The sequence below is a fragment of the Cyanistes caeruleus genome, chromosome 4 (assembly GCF_971803275.1).
Source record: "Cyanistes caeruleus chromosome 4, bCyaCae1.hap1.1, whole genome shotgun sequence".
NCBI classification, from domain to species: Eukaryota; Metazoa; Chordata; class Aves; order Passeriformes; family Paridae; genus Cyanistes; species Cyanistes caeruleus.
In genome coordinates, this window is record NC_141704.1 from 5,317,538 (window position 1) to 5,330,456 (window position 12,919).

Sequence of the window (12,919 nt, forward strand, 5' to 3'; positions counted from 1 at the left end):
CTCTCTTTCCACTGTTAACTATGGGGTTTTTTCAATACAATTCTTGCCTGGCCAAAGTGCTGCCCAAGTTTCTTGAGCACCCAGCTGTTTTTTTTTTTTTAGTTCAGCCTTTCATTTGACAGGATTAGAACAAAAAGCACATCCAATCAACCCACTGTGGTTTCTTCAGTATTTTTTCAGTATCAATGGGAGTTGTTTCTCAAGTTAAAATCATGCTCTATGCTTCTGACAGAATTAATGAGGCTGATGTAAGACAACATCATTCCATTCTGATATAACAAAGAGGATCCACAAGTGGCATAAATGGATGGAGGTCTATTGATTCTTTGTGTGTGTGTGTGTGTGTGTGTATAGGCACAAACTTGCCTGTGTATAGAATCATGGAATTCTAGACTAGTTTGGGTAGGAAAAGACCTCAGTTCTGCCCCCTGCCATGGGCAGGAACACTCTCTATTAGACCAGATTGCTCCAAGCCTTGTCCAACCTGGCCCTGAACACTTCCAGGGGTGGGCCAGCCACAGCCTCTTTGGGCAACCTGTGCCAGGACCCTCACCACCTTCACATTAATGAATTCATTCCCAAGATCCAGTTTAAATCTACCCTCCCTCAGCCTAACACCACTTCCTCTTGTCCTGTCACTATATACCCTTGTCAAAAGTCCCTCTCCATCTTTCTTGTGGCCCCTTTAGGTACTGGAAGTCTTTTGTAAAGTCTTTCTGAAACTACCTCTTCTCCAATATGTGTCTTCACTGTCTTTAGTGATATGGAAACTTTAGCAAGAAAAGGACTACTCAGGAATTTTCAGTGGTAACACCCATTTCTCTTCCTGGTTTTAATTTTCTAAATCATTACTCTAAGAGTAACTGTTCTGGCTGCATCCTTTACAGAGGTTTCCCAAATAACTGGGTAATCTAAGGCAAGAGAGGAGAAACTGGGGGAAAGAGGGACTAAATTTATTATACCAAACTTCTGAATATTCTGTCTTCTACTAATGTGGGAAAAAACATCTGATCATTATTTAATTCAGAATAACTTCTACTGTGCTCCTTAATACCACTGTTAAAGAGGGAAAATGAAAAAAATTATAAGGTTGAAGACCACTAATGCAGAGAACATACAGGAACTGAAGTAAAACCTTGATTTAGACAGGAGATTTTGGGATGGATCATTTTGATTGTGTTTTCTCTTGTGCTCAATTCATGCCAAAGTTTTTCACCTAATAGTTTCTGTTCTGAGCCATCGTGTATGGTTTCTTTCCACTGCTTCCTGCAAACTTCACTCTAGAGATGGCAACAATTGTGGAACAGCCAGTAATGCTGCACATAAAGCTTCTTGTTGCTCTGAATTAAAGTATTCTCAGTGAAACAATGGGACTTTCAGAGTCTTTTCAACCAGCTGAAAATCACTCCCCAAAAAATTTCTCATCTATTACCAGATATTAAGCTTTGATTCATTCACTGTCACTCTCTCAAACTCCTTGAAGGTCAGGGAAAATTACGTTAAGTTAAACTGAGTTTATTTTTATCGTTATTTTTTCACTACCTCTAGAATATGAGTTTTAGCCAACATATCATACTCAATATTTTGGATTTTCTTATTGTTTGTGTAACCATTTTTATATGTTTATAAGCTCACAAATAATATATTTCCAATTTAAAAAATAGTACAAATGCACAAAAAATGTTCCCCATGCAACAATTTATTGTTTACTTTAGAAAACAGACAATTGTTTATCTTAATTCAAGCTTTGTTTAATGCCTTTCAAAAATACAGTTAACAAGACACATATCTCAGTGGGTTTTAAGGCTTAGGATGAAAATGTTTCAAAATGGGTTGAAAATAATTGTTGATTTCATTTGGAAATCTGCATTCTCTGGAAATTTAAACTGGTTGACCTTGATGGAACAAGGTAGTTCAAAACACTCTGAACCAGCTCCATGCATTAGTAAGTGCCTGCTTCTCCTTTGCCTTTCATATATAATTCTACTATTCATTATATTTGCAACAGAATTTTATCTGAGGACAGAAGAATTAAAAACATGAGATGTGAATTTGTAATAATTTGGAGTGATAGGAGACTACAACCTTTTGCAGAGGTAAAAGAGGTGAATAAAAAGATTATAAAAATAAATGTATAATTCTCTACAGCCATTAGTTTGCATAGTTAACCATATCTTTGCAAAGGTGGATGTAAAATGAAGTTTTCTGATGAAGTAATAGCATATTCCAGTGTCAAAGAGGAGATGGTTTAGGTAGTAATCCCATCTTCACCTCTACTCTGGGTTGTTTGTTCTTCTCCTCTGAGAACAGTGGAGAGGCAAAGTGCTGAGACTGTTTGACAAATAATGGCAAAAAAAAAAAAAATCTTTAGCAGAGATAAATCCACACAGATCAATTGGCTCCAGTTCACACCCCCCTCAATATCTGACTTAGTGCTAAGACCTGGCATTTAGAACTAAGGACAAAAAGGATTTCTGGAGGAAAAGAGATGTTATGGCTGCCTCTGGGGAGGGGAGGGAAGGGAGATGGCATGGGGGCTGGAAACTGTCCAAACCAGCAAATTCCTAAGGCTGCCAGAGTCATTATCTCTCACTGGAAGCAGACCTGCATTTCAGAAAAAGAAGGAGATAATTCTATGATTATTCTAACAGACCTCTGGACACCACCACAAGCTCTTTACCAGAGAAACAGAAAGTGCTTTTGCCTCTCTCTTTAGAGTTAGCTCCTCATTTTAATAGCCAGATTCTCAAATAGCCCTTTAAAATGCCAGTGATGCTATCTGTGATGCCACCTGTGTACAAATGGAATTACCTGACAGAACTCCAACTGCTTTGATGGGAGCAGATTTTAAACAGACCTCTGAACATGCAAAACATAAAAGGCTTACTATTAGGAAGCTCCAAGGCAAGTGAAACTCTTCCTAAAGCAGTCTTTCTTGTATTCTGAAAAACTTCATTTTATGGGTGCAAATGTACCAATCCACCATGGCAGGAGGGTTGAACCTGGATGATCTTTAAGGTCCCTTACAAACATGCTATGATTCTGTTATTCTACTCACAGCACAATTTCCAAGGGACTGGCTACTCTTCCTGCCTATCAGCCAACCTAGTGTCTAACAGCATCACTGTCTGTTTTGCTACCTTTATTTAAAAGTGCTGCTGAGGGGCGTTTGTCATTTTACAAAGCAGGAACTAAGGACAGAACCTGGGGGACATTTGAGCATTTAAACAGTACGACCTTAGGAGACCACACAACTTGATGAAAAATGCAGAAGTCTATTCACGTTAAAAGAGTCAACAACAGTCCTGCAAGTTCTAGCTTAGAGGCATTTTTTGTTTTCTTCACACGCTGAAAAAATAGCAGATGGATTTCCCACTACCACGGAAAGATTCAGTTTCACAGTAGCTCTGAAGATACGTTGATAAGAATGAGCAAAATTATTCATTTTGTGATTCCATGCAAGAAATTTTTGAGATTTTTGACTTTGTCAGAAATTGAATTACCTTCCATTTCCAGGATTCCATTTTGTCATATTTTGCCATTGTTAGCTTTATGTAAAGCCCCTGGAGATCAGAATTTGGATAAGCATCTCAGCTAATGCTCAACACAATTGTAAGACCTATGTGGATCTCACAATTGCTTTTCTATCCTTTTCCTACTCTTGTTTGTAATGTTCATCCCAGGGTGATTGGAATATTTTAAGATAATAGTATTTGTTTTGGAGCTCCTGGTGGCACAATATTTGAAACTGGAAACAATGGCTAAAAGCTGGAAAACAAATGTTGCAATGAGGGACAAACCAACCTTCTTGAGCCAAGCCCCTTTAATGATTCATGCTGCATTGGCTCACCCTGGAGAAGGATTAATAACACCCAGCCAGTTGAGGCGAGTTGGACCCATCCACTTCTAGAGCCAATTCAATCAAAAACTCTGATTGAATAGTCATTCACATAATAGTCACGTCTGGCCTTAAAATTCATACCTTTTCCTGACAATCCCACTCCTTTAGCTTGTAGAGTATTGATTTATACAGGAGCACAGGAGGTTTCCTGCTCCAGCCTTCCAGTCTGTGCCTGATCAGGGTCGCTGCATCCTCGGGTCCAATCGCTCGGCGCGTTTTATGAGCTTTGGATAATACACAGGTCACTAGCTGGAACACTGCACATTCATCTGATTTTCTAGCTGAATGCTAATAGGGCTTCAATATTTGTTCATTCAGCATTGTATTTCCAGTAGCCGCAGTTAATAAAACTTTCCCAGGAATCGTGCTGGCTAAGGGAATCAGAACAATGTTTATTCCCATATTTATTCCCAAAGCTTTTCCTTTCAGTCCTGTCCCTCGCTGACTCAGAGGTCTGTTTTGTATGAAGAAGACAAAGAAAAGGTTATACGATTATCTACAGAAAGCCAAGAAAACATACTTGGTGGCATGCCTTTTTCATTGTTACTTGGAAACCATTAAAATATTAAAATGTCTACAAAAGCAATAAAATGATCACAGGAGTATGTGGTGATATTTAATTTTCCCACAAGTTAAATATCACTGATAATTAACTGTTAGAAGTTTATTTTGAAATGACATTTCAGTAGAATATCAGACCTTTACAACATAATTAAAGGTTTTCTCATTGTAATGGTGCCCTATTCCTGGTATGAAAGCTGTTTGAAATTATCTGTCTGCTTCATAAATGATTTTTTTTTTAACCTTTTTTTTCCCCCCCCATTTAATTTGGCCATTTCTTGTTTTGTTTCTCTTTTAACTACTGATCACAGCCATCTCATTAGGTAATTTGGATCTCTAAGACAGGAAAATGGCTCACTTTTTTTATTTTAATTGTTTGATCTGGTGCTTTTCTCTGATTAGGTGGATTTTTGCTGCCAGTCTGGAAAGAGTTTGCTGTTAGTAGAGTCACTCCAGGACATGGTTTTTTTCACATTAGGACTGGGGATATTTAGGAAAATAGAGTCAGGTTTTAAAAAGCCCTCAGTTCTTACCTGAAGTAGGCTTTTGTCACTCCTCAGATGTCACCCAAAAAAGTCATCTATCCTATAGAGAAAATAGAAAAAAGAGTCTCCTGTCTGTTGCTGTTGAAAATAGGTGTGACATAGCCAAGTGCAAATATAAAGAAATTTTATTCTAACAAATAAGTGTTTGTGGCACAACTTCCCCATTGCAGGAGATTCTTCCCTATCACCATTCAGCAAAATTGGCTAATGTCTTACAAAATAAAGGGGACTTTAATCCCTATCAGAACATTTCTTGCTCTTTCATGATGTTCTATCCAGTGTAATTCTGTCTTCTTCACATCTTTACATGGTCAAGAAGCCTTGGTAGGGCATCTCACAAATCCCAGACCCTAACACTTGTCCATCAGTGGATTAGCCACAGCAGGAGCTCAGCCCCAAACACCTGGGGCTCACCCAGCTGGATGGGGGAGACTTGGCAGGCTTGGAGTGAGAAAACCTGTGGGGTGAGAGAAAAACCATTTAATAAGAAAAGCAAAAGCTGCAAACATAAACAAAACAAAAAAATAATTCAGTGTTTTCCATTGGCAGGCAGGAAAGCCAGGAAAGCAGGGTTTCATCGTGGATGACAGTGCCCTGGGGACAAATACCATCACTCTGAATGTCCCTCACTTCCTTCCTCTTCCCCTAGCTGTTATTGCTGAGCGTGCTGCCACAAATTATCGAATATCCCCAGGGGCACTTGGGGTCAGCTGTCCTGGCTGTCCTCTCCCAACTCCTTGTGCAGCCCTAGCTCCTCACTGGTGGGGTGGGGTGAGGAGCAGAAATGGCCTGGACTGTGTGTAAAAACTTCCCAGAAATAAGAAAAACATCCATATTTTATCAATGCAGCAGAAATTCAGAACACAGCCCTGAAACAGCTACTGTGAAGAAAACAAACACTACCCCAACCAAAGTCATTTTCTCCTCTAACGCTCCTTTTAAGCTTTAGTTCAAAATTGAGGCCAAAATTTTCAACAGCAGTCCCTAAAATTTCATGTGTTACACAAACAGGACTGTATAAGTATTATAATCATTTTATGGACCATCTTGAGACACCTTTGTGCATTATTATCCAGTGATGTGCTCAGAAAAGGATTTCACTCGCAGTGCCTCAAGGACAGGCTGGCTCCATCAACGCTGCTAAATTAGATTATACCAGAAAATGTTCCTCAAGCTACTAGACTGTTAAAGCAATCCCTGGCAATGTTTCCGTGAGAAGAAACAAATATCCTCCAAGAATTTACCAAACACAGCCTGAGGTCTAGCACAGACCAGGGATTATTTCCAATAGACAACTGGAAAGTGACTGTGTCGCCTTTGAAAGAAAAGGGTTTAAGAATGTGAATGTGAGTCATAGCATAGAGGGTGGTCTTGGTGCCAGACAACATTAAAATTTAATAGAATAAATAAAACCCCTATGTATCCAATGTTTTGACATTCCAAGAGCAAACAGGCAGTAAGGAAGAGCAATGCAAGTTTACTTCTGGTTTCTCATCACTCTGCTGTGGTATGGCAGGAAGGAAACTGGCAGTGGAGCTGTAAAAGAGTTCATCATGCACATATTGTCTCTGAGGCATCAGAGGTGATCCAAAACACTGCCAATATGGCTTTATATAAAGGAGAGAGCAGACAGCACAGTAATTGCTGATGGGCACTAAATTCATTTCATACAGGTCACAAAACAACCTTCAAAGGATGATTCCAACCAGCAACTATTGCAATAGCAGGCACTGAGGTAGGCAGAGACAACCCTTTGCTTTTGTGGAAAGGATGCACCTCTGAAACATCTTCATTTTGCAGATATTACTCACTGGAGTCCCCTAAGCTCCATGACTCTCAGATATATTTCTTATCCTTTGTGTTTTATTGGTGAAAAGCTGAAATATAGAAAAAATAAAAGAAGAACAGATTATCTCAAGAGGCTTTCCATAATATTTATTTTCATCATTACTTTTGTTTCTGTTTGGTCTCCTTTTAAGAGAACTTGGCTCAGAATTTAAGCTCTGACAAGCTGAAAAGTAATGTAAAGGGCATTAACAACCTGTAAATCTTTCCTGTGTCAGGTAATGGGTGTCAGACAATCTCTTTCCAGACCTAACTGGAAGGAAATAGAGAAAAAGAACAAAAAAGTACTTTACTTTTTCTTTTTTTTTTCTTTTCTCTTTTTTTTTTTTTCCCCAGGAAATTCATGGTATTAGCAGGAGGATCAACCTTTTTATTTCAATATCAAACATAATCCTTGGGTCAAAAGCTAGTTATGAAGGAGTTATCCTCCAAGAATCTGGAAAAATTGGAGGGAATTGTGCTAACTCTAATATCTGTATTTATATTATATTCCAAACAGGGACCAGCTGGAAACATCCCATAATAACAACCACAGGATGCACAATAACATCAGAATCATCTACTGGAGAAGACACAAATGTTTTTGGAGAAGTTGAAGAGATTTATGTTATCAAATGTGAGAACAGAGGCGCTTTACTTCTTAGATGCATTAATAAAGTTGCTTCATGGGAGCTTTCTCATGCTGACAGAAGTAGCACAGGACTGTCCAAAACACAGAAATAATCAGCCAAGTAGAGAATGAACTCAGATTTCTTAAGTATGATTAATTTTGAAGGATTTTATTTCAACAAAGTAGCTAGGGTTTTTAAAAACTTAGATGCTCAAAAATATCAGGATGCCTCTTGAAAGAAAAATATCTTGAAGACCTCTTACAAATCAAGCAGCATCTTTTTTTTCCATTTTACAGAAAGACAATAAAAAGCAACAGAAGCAGAAATAAAGATAATTTGCAATTAGCAAGTGACAGAAATAAACCTTCCATTTCCTGGATCCCAATGGACCTACAGTCCAATAAACCACTGAACCCCCACAGTGCTATTGAAAAGATATTGGTGGATAAGTTGTGTCATAACTCACTCTCTGTCTATGAAAAAACTAATAAGGAAGATTTCATTCTAGAGGGAAAAAAAAATCCAAATACTTAACCCCAGTCTAGCTGATCACAAGTATCTCTTAGATCTTAATACTTTTAAATAAATGTTAAGACATTTCAATCATGACTCATGTCCATTTCCAACTGCCCTTTCTTGAAGCAGTCAGCTAACAGTGTGTGGGACATTCAGCTGAGGACAATCAGCAAAAAAAGATTAGATGTTTTAACCTTGATTAAAAATGCTGAGACATTTCATGAAACAGCTGCACACCACACTCACCAGTAAGCCAGGTTTGACTAAATGGTGGTATTGGCCTAAACACTTTCAGCTTCTCCTCTTTTTGTTTGTTCTTTTTCTCTGTAAATGTCATATATCCCATCCCTGAAAGTGTTCAAGGCCAGGCTGGGTTGGGCTTGGGTAACCTGGTCTAGTGGAAGGAGTCCCTGCCCATGGCAGGGGGGTTGGAACTGAATGATATTTAAGTTCTCTTCCAACCTCAAATCATTCTGTGATTTTGTGATTCCAGGATTCTGTGACCAAGATTGCAGGTAACTGCAGATTGAGAGAGATCCAAATTCACACTTAGGAAAGTCCTAGATACATAAGAGAAGGTGACAGGGGAGCAGAAGTCTTTCAAGGAAATATTTTAAGTGTTGCTGCATTTTGCTCATCTTTTCACATCTTCACACAGGAATTATTTAGTAGAGATAAAAAAATAAAAAAAGCTGCATACCTTGGAAATTCCTCCTAGGCTATCTCAAAATAAAAATGCAATTGTCTTTAAAATGATTAAGACTAGACAGGAGGATGGACTCAGTAGCTGTGAACTTGGGCAGATTTATGTGCACAGATATCCTATTCCAGCTGATAAAGAAGCATTTATAACTCACTGCTAAATATCAATTGGAACTGTCCCTTTGTAGAAGAAAACCAAAATTATCATATATCTATGACAAAAATAGTTTAAATCTTTTTACATAAAAATTGTCACAATAATTTCAGATGTTTATACTGGAAAGCATTCTTTTTCTTTCCTTTACCTTTTCTTTTTCCTTTTTTCTTTTTAATCTCAAATGTTGAGTTCAAACTCTATTTGATTCCAATCTACCACAAGTTCATAAACACATACCTCACTAAGAGGATATGAGTAAAGACCAGCAAGTAATTAAATATCTTTGCTGAACTGGTTCCTAGGAACAGAAGGATTCATTATTTTTGTTTAATGAATTTTCCTAACCTTTGGTTCTGTAGCTGTGCTCCCCCTTTATTCCCCAGAGATGCTGGCACAGGGATAGAATCGACAGCAGACGTTTGTTCTTTGACCCAGGGGTATGGCCAGAAACAAGGGCTACCAAAAAGGGTCGATAGGCACGCAGGTGCCAGGCTGTCAAGGTTTGTGTGTGAATAACTACTGCTGAAAATCAATCTGAGAGGTGCTGGTGTCAAAGGCAGCAGAGCCCATTTGCAGGTAATGTGGTGATTTTCTTTCAGGCAGGTCAGACACCACAAGTAAGAATTTATGATGAAAAAGAAGTAAAAAAGGAATAAACCTATGATTATGCAAACCAGGAGAGGAGTTTTGTAACAACTGAGACACAATCAAGGGTAGGCAGAGACCAGCACAAACTCTTTGGAAAAGTAAAGGAGATTTTTAACTCAGTGAGGAGAGAATCAAAATAAAAATATGTTGGAAATAACTACAGGATGCAGAGAACCCATTTAGATTTTAAATTGTAATGATAAGCATGCAATGGCATTACAGGGAACTTGAAAAGTCTAATTACCATGACGTCAGTCACCTAAGTGCAGAGTTATGGGCTGGAAACCTGCTTCTAATCCTTCTTTTCAGTGCCTTAACCCCCCACCCACACAAAAAGAAAGGGACTAAAAGACAGGGCCAGTCAATCACCATGATAACACCCCCGTACAATCAAGCAGCAGAGTCCAGGGGAGGATTAAGCATGGGGGAATAACAGGGTTATCAGCTAGAGAAACTGCAAAACAGCCAAAGAAATTGTAAGGGCATAATAATAGCAAATAGCCTGGGAGCAATTCTAAGCAATGAATTCCAGCAAACAAAACCTCACAATGTATTCAATCAATGTGTTTTAAGAAAATATAATGTGTCCAGTGGGTAGACCCTTGGTGTCAGACTAAAGTGAGTTGGTGGCATAATGAGTGTTGTTACTTCTCTTTTCTGTAAATTTGATGCAATCTGTTCCTGTTTATCTTCCTAAACATACTTGGATGCTGGATTTCAGCAAAGATCAATAATTCTAAACTATGCTTTTGTACATCCAGTTAATGTATTTCTCCAAGACCCAGCTAAGAAGAAAGCTGAAATTAAAGACAGGTTTTGTCATCCGCTTTGGTAAATGCCTATCTTGCTAGATCTGCTAGTAGCCTTTAGAAAGTCTGTTCTGGTTTTCACAATGAAATAAATTTTAGAAAATACTCTCTATCTGTGAAAAATAAGTATTTCTCAAAGAAGAAATATCTTTACGAATGCAAAAATCTTCAGACAGGCTCCAATTCCTAGAGCTCATTGGTAAGATGTTAAGTGACTGTTCACTGAAGATCTGCTGTACACAACCCAACTTTGTCCAGAGCTGCTCAAACAAACATTTTAGATAGAAAATATATCACAGGCCTATGGTAAACTGGAAAGAGATTCATTCTGGAGTAGCCACCAAGCACAACCAAGGCACTTTCAGGTAAGAATAAATCTGTCTCTGACTGGCTCAAATGATAGAGGTAACATTAGAACTAAAGCCTGGAGAGTGCCCTGACCTGATCAGTGTGGGACAGATCACTTTCATGTTTTTTATTTCATCACAGAGCAGATACATTATTTTATCCTATAGAATTTTAACAGGGCAGAAAAAAGTTATTTTCCATGCTGGTCTATTTGTCACCTCAGACTTTGAGCAGTTTTGGCTTTTTAATGTAACTATCTTAATAATTCTCTGGAGGTTTGGGAAACGTTAATTACCACTGCCTTAAAGTTCACAAAGCCTGACAAATGCAGGGGAAGGTCCAACAAAGCATGCACTCTGTATTGACTAACTTTAAGGGATACAGATTGAAAAACAGAATCCAAGATCAAAATTACACACCTGAGTGCCTCGTTTAGTGCTGGGTAAGAGCCACATACCTTAGACAGAAGATATTAAATAAGCAGCTATGTAGAACAGGTTATTATCACTCCTGCATGTTGCATCTGAACTTCAGCTCTGTGTGAAGCAGAGAATCTCAGTCAGATCATGGGAGGAGACTCTCCATGAACCAGGAGTCTAGTATGGAATATACACTTCTTACAGCACAGCTGGAGAATGAAGACACAGTTCTGTCTTTCTTTTATGCATTAATGTATGTCCTGGGTAATTCACTGTCCCCAGAAGGGGCAGGAGCTCATAATCCCCAACCACTCCTGCATTTGATGGAGCACCAGAAGAATGAATGAGCTGAGATCATATTCCCCCTCAGCTGAGACTCCTTACTCATCCTAATTTTACAGTCATTAAGGAAAGGAAAAAAAGATCTGGCAGGGAATGGAAAAGCAGAACTTTGAGCTGTGCTCATGTAGAAGTGGAGACTCCTGGTTTGAACTGCCTTTTTCTGTGCTATTTCCATTTTCATCCAATGGCTCTACAGATTGATTATCAAAGGCATGACAAAAATTCAGGGGTTTCCTTGTAGGAAAATTTCTTAATCAGACCTGCTGGGTTTCATGTCTTCTTTGGCTCTTCAGTTTTTGCATCATTTTCCGAGCAGAGGCACTCAGTGTTTTCACATTAAGAACACACACACACGTACGCACACACACAGACACAGGAATGGAAGCCAGATATCTGTTTTTTATATCTGCATTTAAAAAATGAAGCACTTACAATCACTAATGGTCAGTCCCCCAGCCCTATTAGCCTATATTTGCTATTTTCCTGTCTGTTGTAAAGCTGTCAAGGATCTGATGAATTGCATGGTCCAGTGTCCAAAGTCAAATTCAGATGCAGTGACAACTCTATACCCCAGAAGCCTTGAAAACAACCAGGTCTAAGGTATCTGGTTAGTTTTGAACTCTACAAAGTTTGGTGATAAATGCATACACCTAAATTGTATTGTACACAGCAACATCATTGTCCATAAAAATTTATAAATGTTACTGTGAGAAATCTTGAGAGAAAGAGGAAATCAAAGCACATCTTTCAGCTTCCTAGGCACAAAAAGGAGCTCTAGGTCTCTCTTGCCTTTCAGACACATACTAATAGAAGTGTCTAAAAGAAACCTCTCCTTAAGAGGTCTTGACAAGAACCACTAGAAATTCAGAGCAGTGAGACATTGCTAGAGTTGTACAATGGCGAAAAGGCAATAGGCATTTTAAATAATTTGCTAAAAGTTATTTGTGCAAAGTGAGAAAACTCTGCTGAGAAGCACATATAAAGCCATGCTTAAATGGCTTCTAGAAAATTTCTCATAATTCAAATTTGAACTAAATGTTTTCAGTCCATAAAAAGCAACTTCTGTCTGCCTCTTGATTTAAAAACAAATCCATAATTTTTTGATTACACTAATTGCAATGCAGTTTAATTCCTCCCTTATTTCTCAGCCACTGGGGATCACAAACACATTGCCTTCAATTTTGACTGAACAACATGCTTGACTTCAAATTATGGACATAGAGAGATTGCATTCTAAGTAATTTCATACTCTTCATAAGCAGAATAATGAGTTTTCATTGTAAGAGATCCACAGCATGAAGTCTTCCATTTGAGAGAAAGCCATGTATGATGGGGTACCATTGACACCAGGAAGAAAAATAAAACTGGATGGCTAAAACCTAAAGATTTATCTTATTTTCCTAGATCCATTTGATGTATCTTTTGGCCACTGGAAAAGGTAACTGTCACATTCAGAGTTTTAGGAAGAGCCCTATGAGAAACTCAGGACTATTCTTGTTAAAACTAGCTTCTTAT

General features: G+C 38.4%; 1 long non-coding RNA gene across 1 annotated transcript; it reads right to left on the reverse strand.

Moving 5' to 3' along the window:
• Positions 1–1,729: 1,729 nt before the first annotated feature.
• On the reverse strand, positions 1,730–5,060 carry LOC147653399 (uncharacterized). Its single transcript, XR_015285889.1, has 2 exons — positions 4,996–5,060; positions 1,730–4,355 (listed from the first exon to the last, which is right to left on the reverse strand). It is a non-coding gene; the product is annotated as an uncharacterized LOC147653399 (long non-coding RNA).
• Between the last annotated feature and the right edge of the window lie 7,859 nt (positions 5,061–12,919).